Consider the following 8,494-nt stretch of genomic DNA (forward strand, 5'->3'; position numbering starts at 1 on the left):
GTCCTGGGTCTTCTCCAAAGTGCCAGACTTATTTTGAAAACATTTTAAAATGCTTATTTCAAACCCGCATTTGAAACCACGGTGCGCAGCGCTGCGGCTTTTGAATAAATGAAAATGATTTGACACAGTTGTTTATACTTTTAGCAGCTCTTTTTTATTCCACAGCTGACCTGCAAAAAATGACAGATTTTCTTTTCTGGATCTCTGACAGACGGACTTCAAACTCTGAACTCGTAAAGTTCATTTTAGTTTTCGCTGTCATTTTCATGAATGAATGAACACTTCCTTGTAGCTGAAGCAGGAAACAAAGCCTTATATGGTGTTTTTGGGGTGGTAATTATGCTAATCTCCTCTCGCGTGCACGAGCAGCTGGATAGAACAGGTGGAATTTACGCAGCTCATTTACACACTTTTCCTGAAGATAGAAGAGTTTGTTGAATCTGACGTGGCGTGTTCGTACAAACCCTTTGTACGAACAAAAGTAAGAGAAATTTAGGAGAAGAATACGAACATGTTCTTGCATAAGGCCCAATGTCTGGCTTCGTGGTGGTGAGACCTGTCAGAAAAGCCAACGGGAATAGTGTTGTCTCCATGTTATACTACACATGTGCCTGTTTATGCATTCCCCGAGAGCTACGAACAGACAATGGAACGCACTTTAAGAATGTGCAGGTGAACAGGTGGTGTGAACAACATGGGGTGATGAGTGTATCCACCACCATACACGCCACAAGCCAACGATGTTGCTGAACTTACCATTGGTTTGGTCAAAAACTGGCTAGCTAAAAATGCTAACTCAAAAGAATGGAGTCTCAAGATGGTCGAAATAGGCCGTGCCCTTAACGATCGGGACCAGGAAGGAAGGCCGTCCCCTTCTGATGAGCTAAACCGGCGACCCTTCATCACAGAAGAATCTGGGAGGAGTCAGGAGGCGTACCCAGCCACCACAGAGGCATGCCCATTCACTGTAGGACAAAAGGTGTGGCTTAAAGCCAGAGACCAACCCAGTACACATGCAGTCAAGCCGAAGTATGATGAGGTTGACACTGTGATAAAAGTGTTAGACCAGAACACAGTGCTGCTAAAGAAGAAAGGAATCCAAGGAGTTGAGCAGCTGAAACCAGCCTTAGGTTAAGAAACCAGAAATGAACATGGCCATGGACCTCGATAACTCTCCACCGCCCTTCATTCAAATGGCCACGATTAATGGGCTGGTAATCATGAGAAGAACCACATTTGGTATTTGGGTCGGAAGGGCCCTGAAGACCCTAGAATATGCAAAAATCGGATATTTGTCACCAGATCCTGAAACAGTGGAACGGAACCACTGTAATAGAGGATGCATGGTTTGCCTGCAAGCTGGTAATTTTGAGACCGCATGGGTTGGACCCGGTCACGAGAAACCACTCTCCCCGCCAAGGTCAAATGTTGACCTCATAGGAATCAGAAGAAGCCCAGTAAAGGTGCTGGAAGCCTTCATCTGTGGAACCTGCAGAATTGATATTCTGCCCAGAATCAACCTTATCGTTCAGTGAGACCGGAAGGGGGTGCTGCCCGAGGGATGTGGTTGTTCCTGGGATGGGTACAAACTGGAATGGTACTCTACATGCTCATCCTTAGCATGCCATGGTACACTGGTCCAGGCAGCTGAGGCTAGTGGATGGCAGGCGCGAAGGCTTTTTTACCCTCTCAGGTATGTGTCACCAGATGAGACCACTAATAACATTGCTTCCTCAATGGGCCTCGGTCCTTTCCTGTACCCTGAGCTCTTATGTGACCCCTCTGCACCCCCCTTGGATCCTGTTACTGATGGCAAGGAGGAAGGAGATACTGAAGCACCCGAGGACATCCTATGTGACCTGTTGAACGAAACTATTGACAAATCTTGGCCCTTTCAAGCAGCTGGGGTTCGTGCAGGAAAACCCCTGGTGGGACTACAGGAACACCCTTTGGTATTCAGGGTGTATAGAGAACCCTTGACAATGACCATCAGGCCTGACGAAAGACCAGACAATGTGAAAGCAACTGCACATGAAGACGATTGGGATGGACCCTGGGAGCTCACTACATGGGCCTCTCTCATTAAGGAAGTGATCGAAAACCAATTAATCCCGTTAACAGAACTCCCAGCAATCCCTCAGGAAGAGAGGGTCAGAATGTCTGACCTATTCTACTACACCACAAACATCGATGCTTGGTGTCCGAGAGGAGCTCGCCCCAAACAGAAGGTCGCCACTTACACGGTCACCCCTGAAGCATGGAATTGCAAAGGAATCCTGCAAATACCTGGTACTGTGGCCCAGAAAACCCAGGCTCCCATCCGCCCTGACTCCACATGTAAAGTGCAGGTCGCAGTTCAAATGGTGATTGTCCCCCTGAAAGGAGTTTCCTCAATTGGGGCCACCATCGCTATGCTGGGGCATCGTCGTGAAGAGAGCAGTATATATGAGACCCCTGTCCCGCTCCCTGAGGTTCCTGACCCACCACCTTGTCGCAACTCTGTCTCGCTCCTCAGAGCTCTGACCCGCGTTCCCTTGCGGTTGCGCAGGACAAAGAGCGAAACAATGTAAATGAGTCTTGGGTGTGAATGTGGTCCCCCCCCCCCCCGCAAAAAAACTTGAAATATGATATCATTTTATCTCCTTGGGATCGGTTGTGGGATGATTGACCTCAATAACCCCAGGAGAGGGGGTAGGGCCTTAAAGACAGGACAAGACTGAATATAGCCACACCCCACCAGAAAAGTCAACACTCCCCTTCACCAAGATAAAGAGCCTTCAGTGAGCTATACTAGAGCAGAAGGAAGATGGAGGAGACCCACTACATGTCACAAACCCAAGAAGACTCAGGAGACAATGATGAAGAAACCATCCCCTCCAAAAAACCCCTTCCCAAAAACAGCTGTGGCTGCAGCTGTAAAAAGAAGCCATGTCTGCAGACTGGCTTAAGGCTTTTAGCTTTGTTTCTTGCTGTCGCTTTGATTTTATCAATCTTATACCAATTAGGATACCAACCATGGAAAGTCACCCATGCCAGAGTGTTTCATGCCAACACAAAATATGGAAACTTGACCTGCTGGAATACCAGCCCCCGCAACCTCTTCATGCCCTGGGAAGCAAACCAAACCTCAGAGGGTCAAACTGATTTTTGGAACAAGATAAAACGGATAGGTTATGGTGCATGGCTAAATAACCTGAACAATTGGACAGCATGGACCGATGAATTGGCATAACAAAACTTCCCAATGGACCATAGATGGACAATCTCAAATCTACTGGCAACCAAAGACGGATTGATCGTGTGGATAAAGGTGTTGGAAGATCATGAGACTAAAACAACAAAGTGTAACTGGATACAGCCAGAAGAGGAACCACCAGAATGGCACTGTGATTGGGGATGCAGGCCTCTCCTGGGCCTAGCACACCAAGGGTACTGGCAATATGAAGCTGTGTTTCCACCACCCCACAAACCCATATCCTGCTCAGCCATATTTCCAAGATGGGAATTTTGGGGACATTATGACCTCAATTGTGACAAAATTCCAGTCAGAAACAAGACCCGAATTAGACCTCAAAGGAAACACCCGTCGTTCTTCAAAAACATGCCCAAATTCAACAACCACACTAATAATTACACTGCAATAATTGGAACCTATAACAATTACACTGCCAAAATGACTGAAGTAAAGGTGCATCCTCACCATAGCCAGCACGTCACTCGAAGCCCCAGAGAGATCCAGATAGCCAAGGGTTGTTTACAGGGTATCACACGCCTTGACCCCTGTATATGGAACACATGGTTAAGATGTGCTGGACAAAATTATATGGCCCTGGGCCCACTATGGTTTCAAACTTACTATTACACAAGCTGGAGATCGATCTTCAGTCCTACCTGAGCAATGCATGAAGATTGGTTGAATGATACCTTCCCATGGGTATGGACCAAAGAAAATGTAGTCCACTACGAGGGAGATTTCCCTGAAGGGACTCACCGGGGCCATGGAGGACTCAGGGGCCCCTATCAATCACACATGTATGTCCAGAAATAGCCCACTGTCCAGGAATTGAAATCAGTACCCAAAGGGGATTTTGACAAGATAGACAAATGTGTTGCCAGAAGAATTTTTCTCAGCCTAAATGACTCCGAATGGGAGGGACATGGGACCTCCCCTAGGTGCAAACTGTGGCAAGTGGACATCTCCTTTGTTTCAACCTGGAGATATGACTGCACAGGAATCCTCAAGCACAACAGTACCAAAGAGCTATTGCAAGGATGGATTGAAGGACACAGCAGAGATAAAACCCGAACATGGTGGGGGTTCCAGAGAGAAGAAATGGAACACTGGGTGATCCCCTGCCTATCTATCTCAATCTAACAACTATTGGGTGAAGTACCAATACCTTGCAACGGTGTATTCAAAAGAGCATAATATCTGGTCATCAGCAATTTATAGACCAGACAGGTATGTTCATCACAGACCATGGAAAATGAAATGTGTTTCCAGTGGACGAGTATGCACTGTGAGTTTGACTCGAGAACCATGCAGTGACCTACTTGATTGGCGAGGGTACTGTGGAAGCTTCTATCAAGGTAATTTTCAGTCCCACGAGATGGCAACTATTTGGACGAATAAGAAAGTAAATGGTAGAAATCCGTATACGTCTTTGGTCGAGGGCCAACCGGAAGGAGTCTAGTACAGATCCATGGCCCTGGCCAATTGTGCAGGAGCCATTATGGGAGCACATATGCGGATGCGAAAGAGTATCGTTGGTGACATTGTCCCCTCAGTCCCTGACACCATGATCACAATAGCCGAAGGTCACGCTTTCAGAAGAAAGCTATGCCTGGGCTTTGAGATGGAAGGATTCGAATGGGTAGGCCCAAACCACATTTACTCTAGCCTTACATGTAAATACCCAGAAGAGGTTTGGAAGAAATGTGGCCCAGACTCAAATAAACACACCTGTGCATGGTATGAAACACTCCAAACAACGTCCTTCAGAGAGGTGAAGACCCTAGCAAAAGAAGCCATAGGCATCGTGGCTGAAGGCGCGGAAGCAGTCGAAGAAGGTGCCATAAAAATGTTGGAAAAAATTTGGCCATACTGCTTGACAGTCCTTGGTATCCTGATTGCTGCTGCTTTAGCCCGCCTAGCTCTGAGAGAGTTGTGCCTTAGAGCCCTTCCCCCAAAGAAGAGTGAGTAAAAGCCACTTCCTCAAGATAAAGAGTAACTTAAAGCTGAGAGCACACAGCCTCAGTTTGCAATATTTTCATTGCTTTCTTCAAACGCAGCTAAACCGCGATGAGAATTTTTGTAGAAAAAAAACAATGGGGACAAGAAGCTCAAAAGATTAGTGTGGAAATAGACCCAACATACCCTGAAGAAATTCTGATTTTAAACTATCATGTTGGTCCTTTTTGGTTTAATAAGAAATATCAGATGTCATCTAAAAGAAATCTGTTGAAAATGATGAGTGGAACAATGAGAAGAATCACAGCCGATCAAGAAATATTTCATTATGAAATAATAGGCAAATTTTAAAAAACCGACGGTGAGGCCAAAGAAGGAGGAGTCACGAACCCCTCCCCTCCCAGAGGAGGAGTAAAAGTCCCAGATAAAAAAGGAAGACCCAAAGCCAAAACAACATTTGAACCCACTCAACACCGAAAGAACAATGCACATCACGATCCAACAGAGTCATTTTCATCCTGACCCGGACTACAGAAACAGAAACTTCAGAATATTTTTGGAAGTGAACCCATCTCGAGAGAGACACATCCTAACGATAGAACAACCTAGGAAGATCCTTGGAGACGCCCCAAGGGAAGCACTAAACCTAAACTACGGTGATCAAGAATTTTCCACTTATAAGCAGATCCTCAAAGCAACAGTGAAACAAATGTTGGAATGGGCTGGACCACAAGCTATCCCCCCGTTCTTCACCGTTCTGAATGAACCCCAATTCCTCATAATCCCAAATGAACCTCCCTCGAACTAGAGGGCAGATCGGAAAGAGGAGGAACAACGACACCACATAAGACAAGGACTCAGAAGCCAATGTCACATTTGAACTCAACAACAGGAGAAAATGCTCATCAAGCTTCAGCAAAGCCATTACCACCCTGACCCAAATTATAGGATCAAGGACTTTAAAATACATATGACAGTGGAGCCTATTTGGAAACAGCATGGTTTAATTGTGGAACCTCCTAGAAAATTCCTCACAACCCTATCATGGCACCAACGGGAAAAGTTCTATCATAGTTTCATCGCGGAAGACCGTGATGAACTAATGCAGATAACAATGCAATGGATACTGCTGATGGCCGGACCACAGTCTACTCCCCCTTTCCAGGTGGGGAAACTGGGTTCAAAGCCACCTGAACCGCCCAAGGAGGAGGAGAATACAAGCCCCGCCCCTAAACAGGGCACTGGTTCCCTATAAAGCAGGCTGAGCTGAGACAAAAGAGGAACAACCCCACTGGACTCAGACGAAGGCACAAGAAGTGGAACAACAGCAGCACACCATGGCCTCCACCCAGCTACCTACCCCACCCGACGTAAGTCCAACTTTTAACTCATTCATGCAAACTACCTACTCACCGAGACCCAATGATCCCCCTTGGCTGTATCTCCGGTTGAGTACTATGCGATAATGTTCGCGTGGTTCTGCTACTGCATGACTGGAAAATGGACCCTTAAGCAGCCTTTGAGAATCCTTATCCTGGCCATGTCAATGGGTCAGGTTGCAGTTGGCCACCTTTTAGGCCGACAAGAAGTCGCACTCTCCCTGTTCGTCGCTTACATCCTAGGGAGAACGAAGCCACTGCAACCCCGGGCGGCTGCTTTACTTCTCTTATGGTTGCTTATCAAGTTTGTGGTGATAGGCATTGAATGGGTCAGACGAGCACCATTCACTCGCTTTGCCCCTGATTATATTATCTTGGCTGTCTGGGAAGGTATGCTGGCCATGAGTGTAATATTCATCATCGGACGTGAAACCTGCCGCATAACATGTGGGAAAGTAGCCTGGTTCCTTCGGTTCCTCCGCCTAGTCCAATGGGGCATAGCCTGGGGAGTTTACTCGGTCTTATATTGGATGGGCCTAATCAGCGAATTGTCCATCCTGGCCTGGTTTATGACCTACGCCGCCCTCCTCCCTGTAATAGTCTCAGCTGAACAAGCCTCACTTGAACCACCCCCTCTTCCTCCAAGAAACAACTTGCCAATCACCACTCCACCCAGCAGAGCACGGCCGCTCCATTGCTGGATTGATCCCCCTGATCTACCACCCTTTGATGCTTCTCTCTATCGTAACTGCCCCAATCCACAAAATGATTAAATTTTTGCTTTTTGCTGCTTTAAAGCCACATTTTTATGATTTTGATAATTTTTGATTACATTTTTAATTTTTTGAATTTTGTGTTTTGCTACAACTTATTGTTGCGTCTGGCGCTTTAAGTTGTAACATGTTTTGTAACCATGCCTAACTTCCTTAAAACCCTGTGTTCTGACAGGTACAACATTGTGCAGACTGCGGAAAAGGCTTGAAGGAGTTCCCATACCTTTGGGAATACCTCAGGACTGCGTGGTGTACTCCATGCTACGCAAACTACTTTGGAATCCCGGTGGCTACGGCCATCAAACTGAGAGATGGGATCCAGAGCTGCCCCCGAGCTGATTTCTCCCAAAGCCTCATGCTGCATAAGGATGGACAAGTGGTCCACAGTACCCTTAAGAAAAACCTAAAAACCTGGCATCAGCCCAAGGCAGAAGGGTATGATAAAAGGTACCGACCTAATAAGATGGGCCCCCCCAAATTCTCCAAGACACAACCCTCCCTGACTCGGTTAGGACCCCATATTCCCGGTACCCGTTACCCACCATATGTCCCTGCCAAGATCCATCCATTGATCCCCCCTGGTTTTCTTCCCCAGACTCCTAGGCCTGATTCCAAGGAGAGGGTGTCAAGAGATCCAGCAATTCGGGGTATCGACGGTATTGGAACCAGACCTAGGGAGTCTTCACTAGACCCCCTACAGAAGAGGGAACGAGAAAGGAAGAGAAACCATAGGAAGAGAGACGAGACCCGAGAGATGAAGAAGATGAGACGGCAGGGAGGAAATGAAATGATTTGAAGTAATCAATTTTAATGCTTACAAAAAACATATGTAATCTAAATAATGATTATGCTTAACTGCAATGCAATTAATTAATGTATCATGATTGTTGTGTTTTTAAATGTAAATGGTGATTAGAATAGAGAAGTATGTCTTAAAGTAAGTCATAAAATGAGAAAGGTCGAGTGTGTGTGCACTGGTTCTGGTAAGAGGCAGGGCAATTCCCTTTAAACAAACAAGAGTGTGGACATTGTGAAAGGCAGAGCGCCTTATCTCCCTTTAAACAAATAGAAGTGTGGACTTTGTGAAAGGCAGGGCGCCTCTCTGGGATGTTGAAACAACAAAGGAGTGGACGTTAATGCCACAGTAAAAA

This window comes from Austrofundulus limnaeus, unplaced genomic scaffold, assembly GCF_001266775.1.
Source record: "Austrofundulus limnaeus strain Quisiro unplaced genomic scaffold, Austrofundulus_limnaeus-1.0 Scaffold943, whole genome shotgun sequence".
Lineage (NCBI taxonomy): Eukaryota > Metazoa > Chordata > Actinopteri > Cyprinodontiformes > Rivulidae > Austrofundulus > Austrofundulus limnaeus.